A 17,994-nucleotide genomic window follows, 5' to 3' on the forward strand; every position below is an offset into this window, starting at 1 on the left:
GCCCAGCCCTTGCCACCAGCAGGCCCCCAGGGACCGAGCCGTGCTGAGCACACCACGAGTGATGGGTGAGGGAAGTGACAGGGATCACACTGTCATTCCCAGCTAAAACAAACAGCTTTCTCTTCTCTCCCCAGCCTTCACGCTTTCTCTCCTTGCAGACAAAGAAGGCAGTAAATGCTCTCCTTTGCTGCCCAGCATTGACTCATACCTCGAGCACATTCATTATGGTGAGGCAGTGCTGTTGTGGAAGAAATGTCAAGTGGCTATGTAATTAAATACTGCCAGCAAAAATATATATACCAAATGACTTCCCAGGCCCTCATGCTTCACAAACCAAACAGTATGGCACTTCGCAAAGGAATCTCATTGATTTCAGCGGAGGACGAGTTTCTCTCATAATCTGAGTCAGCCTTGATGTTACTGACTATAAAACAGCATTCTTGGCATCTGTCTCAGGCTCTCAGCGGGGATATGTGCAATTTGAAGTGACGGTCTCAGACATTTAAATCACAGATCCTTGTCCCACACAGTAGATAAAAGAAAGTGAAGACGGGCGAAACTAAGCTGTGACACATGCTGGCTGGCAGGGTGGGCTGAGGGAGATGGGCCAGGTTCTGCCCCCACTTACCTGCAGCACTCCTCTGCCTGGTGTGACCCCTCCTGGAGCTGGGCTGGCTGAATGGGACGTTTGTCCTTGAGCAGCCACTCTTCTCAGGGAGTTATTTAATACTAAAACCCATTAATTAACAGAGATAAATGGAAGTTTTCAGAGATATCATGTACTATAAAGAGGCAGATGAGATCCACACCCCATGCAGTAGCCCTGCTAACTGCAGCTGGCTGGGTAGCCTGAGTGGGGTACTCGGCTCCATCCACTGCAGTGAAACTGGTCTGAGACCCTCAGCTGGGGTCTGGTTTGTAAAATGGCCTTCAAATGTCACCAGTTGTGCTCTCCATCCTCTGACCCAGCACCCATTTTGCTTTCCAGTCATCTCTGTGCTTCAACATTGGCTCTTTGTCCTAGTAAACTCAAGGACCAAGCCAATTTTCATGTGCAGTGTGTTGTTTGTATATCTCGCGTATGAAAGATCAAAGGTGGGCTAACAAGGCTGCTCTTTTCCCTACTATCTTCAGCATCCCTTTGGCTCACTGAGATATTAAACAAGTATGACAGTACAGACCAAACACTCTTGGTTACCTTTTGGGCACATACTGGATGGACTGAAACAGAAACCAGATCGACATGCCTCTTTCTTTTTCCTTTTTCAAAGAAAATCCTGCAACCAGGGAGCAAGGATCTAACACACCAGAGTTTGACCTTTGTTGTTGTTGTTGTTGTTTCTATAGCAATTAGCTGATTTCCTTTTGGTTTGTCTTTTATCTGGTTTTGCATGTCTGTTCCGTTTTCCAGAAAGTGTCTTTGATTTACAGTGTGCTAAAGATTCTAAAGGAAATTACTCCCCTTTCTTTTGCCTATTTAAACTGGTTAATGTGTTTAAAAATTTTCTCCTCCTGCCAAAGGCAGTGTAAAATGAAGGTTTTGCAGTGGCGTCCATGGAACGACTCACTGCTTTCATGTGCATACCCAAGTTTAAATAATTTCCCTCCATCAGTTATAACCTTCCATCATCAGGAATGGGGTGATTTAGGCATGTTTCTTTGCCAAAAGAAAATTTGAAGGCTGTTGCTCAAAGGATCTTTTTTTGTCATTTTACCCCATGGCCAATGCTTAAAAACAAAACAAAACCTACTGCTACGCTACTGAAATCTAAAACATCTCTGATATCAGTTAGAGCTAGGGAGGATGTGTCAGAAGTTTAGAGAATTGAGGAAGAAAAGGGGAAAATGAGCATATTTTTGCAAATCCCTTTGTCTGACTAGGGGAGCTGGAAAAATACTGTGACTATTTTAGCGTGCTCCAAATGAACTTTAACTGCTTACAAGTTTTTTTGTTTTGTTTTGTTTTGTTTTGTTTTTTAACGTAAATTAAGTACAACTGCTCTTTGTGATAAGTACAAATTGGAAATATATGGGGGCACTCCCTTGCTGGTGCTCACACCTGCAGCAAGTTTCTAGGAGGTATTAAAGCCATTCATCTCCGGTAGAGTAGGAGGGTGTCACGGTATTTCTACTGGAGGGGATGTGGGGGTCATTCCCCCCAGAGGGCATTTGCATCCTAAAGCGACTGATTCTGCTTGGGTCTGGTCTCAACCAAGAGGCATTTGAGAGCACCCCGCATTAACATATGTGCATGTTCAGTCAGATTTGAGCCGGCACTTTGCACTTTCCTGCGATAAAGGATGGAGAAAGGCTTCACGCTGAGGGCTGCCGAGCACCTGCCCAGGTAGGAAAGATTGTTCTTCAGGAGCTGAATGATTTGCTAATGGCTTTCAAGCACAGGAGATGGCTGCACCTGGCCACCCAACTGCATATTTGCATTTCCAAGAAGAGAAGAGCTCTCCCTAGCCCAGAGGGAAGATTGGTGAAATTACCTTTAGTTGGAGGGGGATCAATGCATCCTCGATGTGATGACTTAGTTTGAATTTGAGAAGGTGAGGCAACATGCTGTGTTCATCCAGGACTTTTTTTTATTTCCATGAATGCAAACTGAGAATGCAGAGCGGGCATCCTGTGACCAAGCCTGGTGAGGTAAGAGTCTCCAGGCTCTCAATTAACCCCTGTGGAGTTGGTTTTTCTACTGGTTTTGAGCTTAAAGCAACGACATGAAATGCTCTTTTCTTTCCGTTGTCTAATAGACGTCTTTACAAACCTTTGAAATATCGTGGTCCACTTTAGATTTTATTTTGCTAGGTTTTGGCTTAAACTGGCTTGTGTCAAGTGTGATTTCAAAGTGATGGGGTAAAAACCAGGGTGCTCATCGTTATGGACAGAGGGTTCTTCAGGCTGGGCACCCTCCCAGTCTTGCAGTGCTCTGAACCCAACATCTTGCTCCCTACAGAAATGTGCAGGTGAGCTCTTGGGCAGTAGGAGATGAGCGTGCTTAAAATCCTAAGAGATTTTAAGGTGTCTGTAGCAGGGTTGCAAGCAGAAGCATACATACACACACTCAAGTATGTAAAATGTAATCCCAGTCACACAGTATACACCAAATAAACGCCAAATAGATACATTTATGTCCAGAAACACTATAATAAATTGCTAAAAGAAGCAAGGCATATCAGGATATATAGGATGTGGGGTTATGTCATTACAATGTACTTATCACCAGCTGGATGTGATAGATAGCCATATAAGTAGATCTTGTTTATTAACTCATACTTGTGGTATAAGGCCACATGAACACAACGTATTCACAGCTACATAAAATCTCTCCCTCTTATCAGCTCACTTCCCATCTCAGCAGAAAATGTCTTGTCTCTTACTGAATCCTTCTGGCTCACTCTTCTTACTTAGGGGAATGTTTCTGTCCTTTGGTTTCCCGGAGGTAATGTGGGGATAGTTTACATGAAGCCACTCAGTATACAACCAGACCACGGGAAAAAAGGCTGACAGTTGTTTTTTTTGTTTGTTTGTTTTTTTTGTTTGTCAAGTTATGTTGTCAGTTCCCTGGCTATCAGCAAAGAGTGGCAATGCTTAAGTTATACTTGTGGAAATCTTGTGACTAGCCTGATGTTTGCCCTGTAAGAGAAGGGGAGCAAAGCACTGCGGGGACTGCCAGCCTGGGCCTGTCCCAGTCCCTCAGAGAGGGACCAGGGCAGGCTGAGGTGGGAACAAGCCCCTAGAGGTAGGGATCTGTGCTTGTAGCCTCAATACAGTGGCTGTTAAAAGGTGGATGACAGTCCACTTTCACACTTGATTTTATTCTCTCCTGACTTCTGGTGGTGCCTAAAGGACAGCTTGTCTACACCTGTACAAGTGTTATTAGTTTTTTATTGCTGTAACAAGTCAAAAAAGTGCAAACGTTGAAGGCTATGTGACAGCAGGAGGTTTTATGTAGTTCACAGTAACCTTTTAATATCAGTTTCTGTTTCTAAGCCCTTTCTGAAGCTGGTTTGTTGCTAATATCCCCATTATGTCATGGGAAACCTGAGGCACAGGAGCCTGTGAAGGTCTCAGACCAGGCCTGATAACAGAACTAGAATTAAGACTTCAGAGCCACTGCACTACCAAATAGCTTACAGAATAGCTGATTCAGATGAAAGATGCTTGTCTAGTTCATTGATTTACACAATCATCTGTGACCCTGACGCTGTAGGACAGATGATGCTATTACTACCTCATAGTAAGGAGATATTACAGAGGCTTTGTCAGGCTCATTTTGGCCTGATCCCTTAGTCAGGAGCATCCAAGACAAAAGTAATTTGTGATTTGTTCCTCCTAGGCAAATTACCATTAAAATCTTTACATCTTGTTCTTCCCTGTGAGGAGTGGTGGATATGCAGTATATTTCCCAGCAAAGCTGTCCTGAAGCATTTTAAGAGAATTTAATCCCTTCAGTCCCATCTTTAACTTGTTTTTGTAAAGGAACAAGACAGATGCAATTGCAGGAGCCATACACCTGCAGTCTCTTATCTTCCCCTTGACCTTTAATAAGGAGGAGCCCCTCTGTTGATGCCAACTGGAGCTGACAGAGGGGGAGAGATCTCAGAGGTACTTCAGTCTTGGGTTTTTTGTGGAAGTGGCAGCAGAAAGAAACCCTATGGGGACCACCACCAGAGATTCCAGCATGACCTTCCCAAATTCAGGCAGGGTAGAGAGTGGTAGAAAGGGGAGGATCTGAAGTATCATGAGCTTGGGAGAAAACATGGACTGTTACAAAGGGGTGTAGTGAATGCCATTCAAGAAAATCACACAGCTGTAGTTCTGTTCTCGTGGACTACCTTATTCCCTCTTCCAGCTCTCCTGTGACGCCCATCTGGGAATTGTGAAATCCAAGAGAGGGGTAGGGAATGCCAAGCAAACCAGAAACCTGCTCTAAATTCCTCTAAATCTGACTAAGATTTTGCTGTGCTGCAGTGGAGAGATGTGGAACAAAACCTGCATGCTCGGGGAGCTCAGGATTTTCCTTCCCAGAAGTGATGCATCTTCCATGATGCACATCGCTGGAACATTGCTGCCTTTAAGGCCCGGCCTTTCACCTTTAGCCCTGAGATCTCCTGTGATGGTGACTGTCAACTCCCTCAGTGGTCTGTCCAGGACTGATTGCAGCTCCTGCAAAGGGGCTGGCTGGAGGAAGGAGATAACATGACCCACAGAGCAACTACATGGAGCCATGGTCCCAGACAAGATGCACTGGTGTGCCAACACCCAGCTTGTCCCACCTTATGTTCATCACTGTGCTCTCCGGTGAGAGACTGAAGTGCAGCTAACCCTTGATAGTTGCATGGGTAGAGGCAGACAATTGCTTGTGGCTCACAAAGGGTTCTTGGTTTGTTTTTTTAAATAGGAGGAGTAATAGGGAAAGTCTCTTGGCCAGACTGTCTTGGGCTGTTCCTTGAGTGCTGTGAGGAGGTGGTTGTCTTTTACTAATGAAAGCCCTAACGAAAACCTGGGCTAATAAGGAAATGAGGGGATCTTGCTGCTTCCCAGTTCATTGCATGGTCCCCACAGCTTGTGTCTAGTGCACGACTCAGTGTGGAGAAGCTCATGCTCCTGGAGAGAAACTGATCCGTCTGCTGAGCAGAGTTGCAGCCCTCTTAACTGGCTGGTAAAGCTTGAATTACACTGACACAGCCTCCTGGTTTTGCCCTCTTTTCTCTTTTTCACCCAGTGCATTTCCATGAGATGAAAGCCCAGTAAGTGACACTCAGCTGCTATCAACTCTGTTTTAATGTGGACTTTTCTGAGAGGCAAAAAAAAAAAAAGCGTCTCCCAAGGTCATTAGCTGACAATTGCAGCCTGTTTGAAAATTGCTTGCACTCTCTGCTAATTGGTCTACCAGACCTGTTCATTTGTTAATTTGATGCCATTAGGTAACCGGCACATCTCTGCTGCAGATGGAGGGAGGCAGGGACCGAGGCGGCTGTTTTGGTCTCTCTCTTTGGGTGGACCTGCCACCCTGGGCTAGGTGGTATAAAACCTGGCCGGTGGGGCGAAGGGCACAGGCTGAATGAATAAATTGATTTAGGCTGAGTCAATAGCTCAACCTTAAAGTAATTATTGCAATTACTTAGGTTGGCCTCCAATTGACTGTTTTTTGAATTTGCAAAGTAAAAGGAAAAAAAAGATGTTTCAGGGTTAAATGAGTGCTTTATTCGACCAAAAATGCATTATGCATGAGTCCTATAAATAAGACTGAAGGGCTGGGCTCACAGAATAGGAACAGATACCTGGCCTGACTCTCTCTCTCCTCTTTCCTTTCACTACATGGCTCCTTGTTTATGAGACAATAACCTGGGGTGAGGAGGTGGGTCCTCGAGCAGGGTGCCTCTGCTGTGGGCTGCTTTCCACCTCTGCTGCTGCCTGTATGAAACATGAGGAGATGGGGGGGGAAAAGAGGAACTGGCTCTGCCCTTGGTCTGCTAGGGTTGAGCCCAGGAGGAGAGCACAGATCCTGGTGTGTGGAGAGACCACGTTGTGCCCACCTCTGGATGGTCAGGCTATTTTTGCAGGAAAAAGACCTTGAATTCAACAGGGAGGGGATTTGAACTGAGATTTATGCCTGAAATGCTGCAATAAGAGACATCATCCGTGTCTGTCTGTGAAGGGTGCCAAATGCCCTGAAACTGTTTATACACTTAAGAGTATTTGTTGAGCGCAACCCAAATTGTTCTAGGTTGGTCGAAAGAGGATCTTTTAACAGCTTCGCTCTGATTTGTTTTTAGATAATTCTTCCCCTATGTCAGGTCAGCCTCCTACAGTTTGTACTGCTGTACTAAGCAGAAACACAGCCCATCAGTAAACTGGTGTTACTGGTTGATGATATCTTGGTGTTGTGAACCTGTAGCAACTGTAATTTCTTTAGTGTGGAGAAGAAAGATTAACTGAAGATTAACTAGCTTGGCTGGTGGGTCCCACCTGGGAAGGGCTCAGTTTCAGCCCTCTGGTGTTCTCTGATGGTGGGGGAAGACTTGTGCCGTGGTCAGAGCCAGGGGTCAGCCACAACTCTTTTGTTCCTCCACTATCTGGTAGCTCTGCCTCACTTCAAACAACAGCCCTAGGACCAAGTACCACATTGCCCATCCCAGCAGGGTCTCCCTCCATCTTCCTGGTAGCCTTCACCCCCAAAAGACTGGGAACACTTCACTCCCCAAAATAATTACCTTAAAAACACCCGCTGCTTTCCATAGTGTGTTTAAAGACTGTGGTTTACTGGTATACACAAGTCTTTGCTGCCTGTGCCCCATTGCATCAACAGCAGTGGATGAGATGGAAGAGAGGAGTTGTATCCAGGTGTGGGGGTGCAAACCTACTCTCCTCTTCCATCTGAGGGGCCTTGCTGATGGCAGCAAGTGCAATGACTTAAGCAGCTGAATTTAGAACAGTTTTGCTTCTTTTAAGTCAGGTGGAAAAATTACTCTCATTGTTACAGGTCACTTGCAGTTCCTTGATTTTGCTGGCTGAACTTCACTACCAAGCACTGGTGCCTTTTTCTTTCCTCCTTGTACATGCACCTCAGAAAATACCATTTTTGTGTGGGGTCCTGTGATTAAAGCAGATTCCAGGAGCACCACCCCAATATGGGATGTGTAGGAGACAGCAGGTTCTACCTTAGGCCAAGTCAGGTCTGAGCCAGGTCCATGCTCAGAGATCTGGGGGTGGAAAACCAGCTGAGCACCCTGGGGAGGGCCTGGCTGTGAGTGGGCAACCTGTGCTTTGGTGATGGAGAAGGAAAACAAGCAAAAACCCATGTAATTCTCACCAGACTGGGGCTTTTGCCAGCACAGCTACGTTAGTTGCAAATCACGCCTCATCACACCTGATGGTCACAGCTAGGCTGGAAAAATCTTGTTGTCTTGACCCAACACAAGGAGTTGGAGGATTTAGTGGCCTCTTTCTTGTTGTGTTTTGAGAATTTTTTAAGAAAACACTTTCCTTCCATGGGTGATTTCACAGGTTGGGAGAAAAGCAGCTGTTGGTGGTTCACAGCTCAGATTTCCCTGAGAAGTGTAAAGTCTCAGCTGGACACTGTGATGATGGATTTTATAGATTTCCCCTCGTTCCCTCCACGAGCACCAGGCAGCTAAACCCAACAGTGAGCTACAGTGCGTTTCTCTGTGTTTGACTTCTCCTTGAGATAATCCATTTGCCTCTGTTCTTTGAAAACTTACTGAATAAGCCACTTGTTTCACACTAGTGAGGAAATAACACTTTGGGGGCCCCTTTTGTGCCTGTCTTATGTATAACAGAAGCATGGAGTTTTATAAAGTCTAATAAATACCCAGCTCTGCCAGATGTTAGCTTTCCTTTTTTTCCCCCTCCTAGAAAGGAGGTCAGAAATTGAGTTCCAGACTTCAGCTGACTGCAAATAAAATGGGACTGTTTCTAAGAGACATGTTGTGACAGTGTAAATTATCACATTTTAGCTGGTGTTAAATATAGAAATGCCACTTAAGAGGGGATGCATTTTGTTCAGTGTCTGATATTTGTCTCATCAAGACATCCTTGTGAGATGGTGTCTGTTTATTATCTCTCCCTCCCCCCCCCCCTTGCTTTATTATTGTGCTCTGTCTGGGGACAATGGTTGATGAAGTCTTTTCCATGTTTTTCAGTGCTTGAGAGATGGGGGGCAGATCACTGCAATAGCCTGTGGGGGCTGACTAAAATTTCCCAGGTGGAGAAATTCCCACTTGCAACATCTGCCCCTTCCCCCTCATGGGGAAACCCCTGGGTTAAGTGCAGGGAGCTGAGGCAGGTAAAAGATGCCAAAAAGGCTGTGCAAGTTCCTGGCCTTGTGGCTACAGCTGGGGTTGAGGAGCTGGAAGGCACACAGGAGGTGGGGGGAGAGACAGACCCAGGGAGGAGAAGTGATACGGACAAAGTCAACAGAGCCAGGATAAGGAAGGAAAATATTTCCCTTAGGTTGGAACAGGCAAAACTCACTGGAGTGAACGGTTTTGAAGTTTGTTCAGTTATTTTGGCTAAACCTAGCTCATTGATGGATCTATTTCCTTCTCCCATTGGAAAAGCATGTGTTTAGTCTCATTTATAAAATTAGAAAGTGCCATTTTCTTTATGGTGTGTGCTCTCCTCTGCTTCTCAAGAGTGGTAATTGCATGGAAACTTGCATGGTTTATACCTAAAGGAATCTTAATTTTAATACATACAAAATTACGCCTATTTAAACCTCATTTAGTTAGAAGCAGTGCAGTTTTCCATCAAACACCTTTCCAAACAGAAGCTGGTTTTGCACTTAAAGTGGATTCTCAGTTGTAACTTTATCTTCTCCACCTTGGACTCTGCTCCATTAAACTTAATCACCATCATATCCTATTACCCGTTCAGTTAATGAAAAATAGTTTTCTCCAAAGGTAAAGTGTTATAATTAAGGGCTCTGTACAGCCACAATAGCTTTTGTGCCTTCAACCTTTTTTCATTTTTAAAATTAGTTCATTCTGCGCAGACCAAAAGGCCAGAAATGCTTATGATACAAGCTACTTCTGCTCAGACAATGAGCAAAGTAATCAGGTAAGATTACACAGCCACAGATAACATTTCTTGCAACAGGTTCTTGTTCCTGCTGTGGATCATCAGTCAAATCTGATAAAACTCGCCACTTCTTGTGCAATGCTGGCCTACTTACAGCAGTGTTGGTTTTATTCAGAATGATACCAGGCTGCTTTTAGAGCAGCAATGAGACTGATGCAAGAGGGGGCACACAGTTTGGCCAGAGACAGTCTAGCCCTGGGAGATGAACTTGTCTTTCCCTCAGTCCTCAGCACCTCAGGCATGCTGGCAGTGTACAGAGGTTCAGCCCCAGCTCAGCTAAAGTGAAATAATTTGACTATTCACTATATCAACTTTTCTGTCAAAATCTGTTTTTGGCCTATGGACTAAACTCAATTTGTATTTTCTCCCTCAGCCCCTAAATTAAAAAAAAATCCTGCATGGAAAATTCCTGATCGGTGCTAATAAAAATGTTCTTGTGTATGTTCTTATGATGCACATCCAGCTATATAAATATAGATGATTTGTAGCTCTACACAAATAAAGCGGGATTTTCAAAAGCAGTCTAACTGCTCCCAGCCTAAACTACTCGGAGTAAAAACAGGGAGAGTTTATAATTAAATTCACTGGGAGCTGTGCTAGACCCCTGCTGAGTGCTTTTAAACATTCTTCTCCTCAGACTCTACTGGGAGAGAAATATACTGTATTTATAGCCATCTTGTTTCAATATAAACATGTCAAACTGTAAATCTGACGCAGAGATGGGCTCAAGCTGAAAAATTAAGATCCAGACTTCTGATGCTCTCTCTTTCAGATCAGCTCCTTTGTGGGCTTTGGGTTTGAGGATCTGGTGCTAGTTTCTAATTTAGGTCCAGCTTCCTTCCTCGTGCTGGGAGATGCTTGCTCAGGCCCTGTCCCACTGAGCCCCAGTTATACTGCCTGTACTGGATAAGTGCCCGATTTCTCAGCTCCAAGGTGTTCTTCCAGCATGAAATACCCTTTTTCAGCATGCACGTCCCTTATAACCTTTCTCCTGTTCAGAGTATGGTTACTCATTTCCTTTATAATGGGAGCAGCGTGTACCTGCCTTTGGTTTCACACTTCTGTTCTGCCTGTCCCTGTGTCTTTCCTTCTATGCCCTGTACAGAAAAGAGCCTAATAATATAACAGCAACAACAAAAATAGTATAATGGTTATTATTAGCACCAGGCAGGTTTTGTGCTGGGAACAGATCGGTCTGTGAAATGGGCTGTATGCCATAGCAGAGGGCGGTCCTCCTGCATCCGTGTGCTTGCAATAGGAGATGGAGGCTGGAGAAATGCGAACCCAAACCAAACGAACTTTGGCTAATTTGGAAGGCAACAGCAGCAATTGGTGTGTTGACAATCCCAAGCTTGTTTAAGCATTAGATCTGAGGAAGAAGGGGTGGGGGAAATAAAAATGTTACCATAACGACTGAGACGTGAATGCTGTTAGCATCCCCACAAGGTGCAGGCATGTGTTCATGACACATGCATCTCCTAAAAAAAGGTGTGTATACTTTGCAGATGTTTTCTCAGAGCAGGAGATGTCCTAATAAGCAGGTACGTTGTTCCACATGTTTAATCATGAATGGCAATGAATGCCTGCTTCAATTCTTCTGACCCCTTTTTCTTCACTCTTGACCTTTTCCTTTCCTAGCCTGTCACACATAAAGAATGATTATTAAAAAAATAAAAAATAATATAAAAAAGAAAACAAGATGATTGCATTTGAGGGAGAAGGGGGAGTTGGGAACATAAAGGAGTGGGGAAGCGTGTTATGTAGCATTTGTTTTCTCTGCTGCCATTTTATTGCTTTTCTGGGCGCCCTGCCAGAGAAATGGCGAGTCGCACTTTAATTAAAGAAGGCTCTGTGTGCACTCCAGCTGTTCCTCATGTGACTGCCTGTCTACGGGCAAAGCGAAGGATGCTCCCGCCAGCTCGCCCCAATCAATGCTAACCTAATTCCCGACCACACACTGTCAGGCATTCGTGCGAACCTGCAGCCTTTTGGGCACTGCCTGTGAGCCAGGCGCTCAGCACCACGTCCTGGTCCCCGTCTACTCACAGATCTGCTGGCAGAATCTGGCCGTGGCATTGCCAGGGATGCAGGAGTGTCTGGGGCAAGGTGTGGCTTTGCTTAATAATATTTTTCTCTGCCTGCAGCGATGTTTGTAGCCCATAAACAGATTGTGCTGCCTGGAAGGAAGGGCATTTGGGGCTTGGTGGTGGAAGATCGGGCCCCCGCTGAAGTTTCTGGGAAAGCAGAACTTGGCTGTGGATGAATGACTAATTTTTCAGCAGTAACCTAGATCTGAGATGCCCGAGGCTCAGGGAAGACCTGTGTTTTTCTTTTCTTTTTTCCCTTCCTGACTTTGGAGAAAAATAAATTCAGCTTGAAAAGAAGAGACCAGCTATATCAATGCACCTTAGCTGAAAATCCAGCTGTGCTTCTGAAAGGTGCTATATGGACTCAACATCTATGTTGAGAAAATACTAACAGAGCAAATCTGCATAACGAGGGAAACTGTTGTGATGACCCTGTAAGAAAACTACCATGTCATCCTATAGCTTATATGCTTTTAAATTAATTTTTTTGTCCTCTGAACCTAGTTTCTTGTGGAAGAAAACAGTTTACTGTGCTAATGCAGGCAGTATGGTCCCTTAAGAGAATAGGTTGGATGGGGCTCTAATTTGTGCTACAGGGCCATTTTCAGCCCCCTGCCAGAGTGAAGGGTGCTACTATGAAGGTGATGTTTGTGACCACTGTGAGACCGTTCTGCTTCCCCAGGCAGATGACAAGGTGCCTTTCTGTGGGTGCAAGTGGAGGCTGTGACTTCCAGGGAGGACTAAAGCAATGAAACCCTATGCTTCTGCTGCAGCCTCTCAGTGGCATTACAGCCATTGTGAATGTCACTTCCTTGTGCTAATTCAGGTGTGAGGTGAAACATCCGAGCGTAACCTAAAGCATCCCCCAGACGAGGTGTTTATTGTACTTTCAGGCACCTCACCTACTGGTAACATGAAGCCGCTTCCTCCCACACTGCTACAGAGCTGAGCCTCCTGCACTGACCTGTGTGAGACCTTTTTTTGGGAGCTTTCCAACCCTTTTTCCTTTCATAGCCTGTGAATTGTTCCTTCTATGTTGGCCTGTCTCCCTGCACACCTAGCTCTATTCACATGGTTTATGGCAGTGGAGATGAATTGGCATAACACACCGGGGAGGGAGATTCAAGACAGAGCTATTATGTTGCTGGAAGCCAACTTCAAAGCAGAGGAGATGGGCTGGATTTCCTCCCCCTTCCTGCAAAAAGGAGAAGTGGAGGCAATCATGACAAAGGGGAGATGTTATCTGAATAGAAACACAGATGTATGGGTGAAGGCTTGATGTGCAGGTTGGGATATTAGAAGTCCACCTTGCATGCATTGTCCAGTCATTGGATGTGCTTGCAGAAGGCCTCGAGGTGGCTGAAAAACTGTTGATGTATGTCAGTGTCCCTTTAAAAAAAAAAATAAAGGGGGGGTTAGCTTGGTTCTTGCTGGCAGAAAAGACATGCTGCCAGCTGTGGATAGCTTCTGACCAGTAGCTGGAGGCTCTGGAGGCCTTTGTGCAGTGTTTTGTCTGTGTTCGCTGTGGAGCCCAAGTGAGGTTTCAGGCCCTTTGCACACCCAGCAAGTTGTCATTGTTGGATTTGGGGTTCCTTCAAATAAAGCAGTGTTTTCCTCAGGTAGGGAGGTAAGTGCAGGTCCAGGTGTTAGTGGTCCAGAGTTTGGCCATGGTCACCTCCTTGGCCTGTGAGCTGGCTTCATGCTCCTGCTGCCTGGGAATCCAGGGAGCGTGGGGCCTTTTTCCTTTGCACTCAAATGCTGATCTCCTCTCAGTGACACCATCTGTTTGCTTCCTTCTCAGCTCTTCTGTGAAATGACTGATCTGCTTTCTGCAGTCCAGAAACACCATCTCTTTGGGCGATGATGTTATAGGAGTCTTTAATTTCTCTGGTGCTGCCTTTCAGCTCATTACCAGATCATTTCCTCCATCCGTGCAAGTTTATTTTACAAGAAAACTTATAAATTTTCCCTTTTCTAGACTATTTTTTGGCTTGCTAGGCACTTTACCTTTTCTTTACTTACATCTGAGTGAAGTTTGTTTGGCCTGGCTGCTTTGAAGTACAGGCTTGGAAGCAGCAACAGATTTATGAGCTAAAAATGATCTGGGTAGAGTTGGTGTTTATATAGGAGGCCCTTTGTTCTGTGCATCAGGTGCTGGGGAATATGAGACATTTGCTTCTTGTGCAATGACATAGGTTCCTTATTAGCAGAATTATCTCCAAAATGTGTCTGGAGATGGCATTCATAGCATCCTGGTTTACTTCTGATGCTTCTCATAAGTTTTTTCCCTTCTGCAGCTTGGATACCTCTTCTCCTGGTTACAGACAAGCTACTGCATCTTTTGGCAACCTTTATTACTTTGGGTATGGCATTTTGTTGACTTCCTGGAGCCAGTGGTTGCCAGTATGTAGGCCACCCTAAGGACATAGCTTTTACTGTCGTTCTGTTGTGGTCTAGCAGGCGCCCACATCCTATGGGCATGCTGGGCTTTGAACTAGGGCCGTGTCATCTTGGCATAATTGTTATTTGCAGGGGATCTGCTCCTGGTGTCTGACTGTCTCCACTGGGTAAGATTGTCTCTGGATGGTCTTCCTCTGCTTCCTCTGACTTTCTGGCATCTTAAACAGTTGTAGCTGAGGGATTTTCTTGATCTAAGCCCTGCTCCTGCAGCCATCCTTGTGAGCTTTGTCTGCCTCTGTGCAGTTATCAGAAACTATCTCCCTTTTATATCCTGAGTTGTACCTAATTTCACATGTTGTGTGGTTTCCACCACAGCTTGGGTTTCTGCTTCTTGCTGTGTTTTTTTTTTTCATATGGCATTTGATGACCAGATGCAGGCTTGCCCATCTAAGCACAGCAGTCTCTAGCCTGTGGCATTTATTGTAGCTGGCTGCTTGGCTTGGCACTTTCTTAATTCTGTTTCTTTGATCCTCTGAGCTAAGGCAAATTACCTTGCATGGGAAACACACACATGGTTTTCAGACTTAAAAGTCCAGGCTTGGAAAATTGACTTTTCCCAGTGGAAACATGGGTGTTATAAGAAGGTGGGTGTATGGGTTTCATTCCAACACAAAGTTAGGATGTGGCCGAGCTATGTACCCAGCTGGCAGCTTCAGCACTCCCTTTCTGCTCAAAGGTGGCTGTTTTCTCTGCTTTGTGTCTGTTTGACACAGAGGAGAGCTCACGAGGGTAAGTACAACATAGGTAGTTACACATTACAGGGAGAGGGGACAATCTTTGGTACTGAGGGGTGGCGGGGGGAGGAAGAAGGGCACTTAAGGGAACAAAAAGTAGGTAGAGGTGACTCTGGATCAACTCCATTTATCTGGCTAATGCAACTTAAAGCCCTTCCAGGTGGGGTCATAGCCATAGCTGGCTGAGGGCACATCTCCATCAGGAACAGAGCTCACCAAGGTGCCTCTGAGCAGGCTGGCCTGTCTGTTCAGCACAGGGTGACATGTGGGATGGCTGGGTCATCCTGAGTGTCAGGACCTGTTTAGCAGGGACAGTGTTCTGCTTGGTGCAGCTCCAGGCTAACCATTTTTTTCCCATGGGGAGCAGGAATCTCAGGATGGAGGCATGTCCCATCACTCAGCGTAGCCCTAACACTGGTTCTTCTGATCCTCCAGATCATTTCCTACAGCTCTCTCCTATGGAGACCAGCAATATCTGAGGGTGAGCGTATGGAACTGGAACCAGCTGGGATGACCATACCAAACAGAGTGAGCAGCCTCCTCTGGATTTCCTAGGGCCAAAATGAGAGCCACTGGCTAACATGGGATTTGAACAGTTAGTTGAAATTAAAATCAGACCCATTAAACAGACCTTGTTTAGTGTCTGCAGAGCTTGGTCTCTTCTCAGTGAGCATTATCTCAGAGTTGAAACATGCCTGACTCTATGGCTGTAACATACTGTGCCTCTTAAAGATTAGTGGCACTGTTTAGCATAGCCTAAAGAAACTGCTGGATGGCTGGATTCCTGCACGGGAATGATGATGCTGCAGGTATGGTGAGGTGGCTCATAAAAATCCACATGTGGCACAGTCCATCAAAGCTCATAAAAACACTGTGTAGGACAATAACACTTTTCTCAAGCAGGGCAAGGCAGCTCACTGGATTCCCATCCAGAAGGTGACTTGGATACTGATCTGTCCGTGCTTTGAGCATGGTGCTTCTGGGGTTGGCCATAGTTTGTGCTGTGGTACCAGCCTGATGCTGGTGGACTTGAGGAAGCTGCACTGGGAGGAGAGTGATGGGGAGCAGTGATGTGCTTAGGGAGTGAATGGAGCTGATAAATATGAGCTGCCTTAAATCTCTTCCAAAAATAGTTAAGCACACTAGTCCCTAAAATACTGATAATAGTAATAATCATAACTTTTTAATCTGAATACTGCCAGAACTTGGTGTGCCAGGCGCTGTACTAACAAAGAAAAACTCAGGCTCTCCTCACAGGCTGCATCCTGTACATAGGATTAGAAGCAGCAGGAAGGTACTGGACAGATAGGGCCTCCCAAGGAGACAGTAATGTGATGACAGCCAGCAGAGTGGGCTGTGGTGGCACCTTAGCAGTTTAGGAAGGATACAGATTTTTGGAGGTGTTGAAACAAAGACAAATCTGAAGGATCTGCTGAGAGCAGGATGTGGAAAGCAGTGTGGCTGAAAGTGACTATAGAAAACTGCATGGCAGGCTGAGCCCTTAGAGGTTGCCTCTTGGCCTAGAGATAAATTGTGGGGAAAGGAGATGGGAAAGAAAAGTGGCCTGTGTTGTTGATGGGGTGGGGGGGACAAAATATGTAGGTATGAAGTGTGAGTATTGTTTCTCTGCAGCAACATTCAGAGTGGCTCTGAAAAGGGTGAGGGTTGTATTGATGAGTAGCAGAAGAGATGATGCTGTAGTAACTGAGATGCTAAAAGTTGGGCTGCTCTTATGGCCTTTTCCATTAATCTGTACAGCCAAACCTGAATGGTATCACATGGACTTAACCTGGAAGGTTTGGCTTGGTGGTGCTGACCCTGGAAAGGTTATAGATGGAAATGCCTCCTGGAAAGGTGATCTTGAACTTTGGTGTGGAAAGAAGAGAGAGGCTGTAGTCTGTCCGAGGGCCTTGAGCTAGGTTCATACTGGAGGGACAGTGCAAGGTTTTGTTTGAGCAGGTCTGGAGTCAGGATTGAGCCAGGATTCATCCACACAGATGATGATGGCTGAGTTCATGTCCAGGGTGGAGGTGGCATCAGAGGCAAACTTCAGTGAGACAACACAGCATTGAGGGTAGAACCCAGCAGGACCTACTTGGAAGGTGATGAGAGATGAAGAGAGCCTTCAGAGAGGTGGAGGGAAGTGTGAGTAGACATAGGACAAAAAGATACCATGGAAGCTGAAAGAAAATAAATCCTTAGGAAGGCAAGATGATTGAATGAGGATGGGGGAGTGTAAGGAGAATGGAGGTGGAGAGCTGGATCTGGGACTGTGAAGACAGTTATCTGGAAGCCAGGCAGTCTGTTTGGCCAGAAGTTTTGGTTTCTGTATGTCTGCTTTTGATCTCACTATGAATATAACTAAAATATTTCCAGTTTTTTGGCAAAGTGGATGTCCCCAGACCATACAGCTGCTCAGTGAAGGCAGTTTTGTTATCAGGATGGTGGCCAACACTGCAATGACAGTATACAGCTGTTTGGGGCCATGCAGTCTTGACTGTATCCATCACCTGCCTTAGAACTGGTCCCAGCTTGTATTGCTGACCTACTGGAAGCCTCTGCCTTATGCTGAGCTAATGTTTATCAGCCTGGAGGCTTTGAATAAAATAGTTCTCATTCCAGTGAACTTGGATGTTTTGACAAACTTTGGTTTCATCCCTAAATTTCTGAGCAGCTCAAGCCACTGATGGCTTTGGCATCTGTGAGCTGAGCATGAGGGGATGATACAGTATTTCTTCAGTTGGTGCCAGGCTATTGTGGTGGCTGATGCAATGTTTTGGCATCTGAGATATAGAAATGAAGGTTTGTGTTGCAGGACTTGGTTCTAATAGGAATTTTAAAGCCTTAATCTTTTTTTTAAATCCTCACTGAACTGGCAAAAAGCCACAGCATAGTACATAACCTCTGAGCACTCCAGGAGTTTTTTCACAGCTGGATAAGAGACGAGTTGATGGAGACAGAGCTGGAGGAGTTCAAAGTGCAGCACTTGTGGTGATTTTTCACCACGCTGGATTGCCTCTCTGCTCCCTTGGCAAGAAACCCAAACTGTGCTGCGCTGCCCCCACAGCAGAGCTGCAGGTCCCTCCACATGCTGGGTGTGAGGG

At 45.5% G+C, this 17,994-nt stretch overlaps 1 long non-coding RNA gene across 5 annotated transcripts in view; it reads left to right on the forward strand.

The window, feature by feature from the left end:
- The first annotated feature begins 2,051 nt into the window (after positions 1 to 2,051).
- Positions 2,052 to 17,994, forward strand: part of LOC106018961 (uncharacterized) — a 122,716-nt gene continuing 106,773 nt past the window's right edge. For 2 of the 5 annotated variants that reach the window (XR_011809436.1, XR_005266394.2), the window contains exon 1: positions 2,052 to 2,344. This is a non-coding gene — a long non-coding RNA (uncharacterized lncRNA). The remainder of the gene's footprint in view (positions 2,345 to 17,994) is intronic. The other 3 variants (XR_005266395.2, XR_001193399.5, XR_001193398.5) reach the window with 3 other exon arrangements.

Source organism: Anas platyrhynchos, chromosome 5 (assembly GCF_047663525.1).
Source record: "Anas platyrhynchos isolate ZD024472 breed Pekin duck chromosome 5, IASCAAS_PekinDuck_T2T, whole genome shotgun sequence".
NCBI classification, from domain to species: domain Eukaryota; kingdom Metazoa; phylum Chordata; class Aves; order Anseriformes; family Anatidae; genus Anas; species Anas platyrhynchos.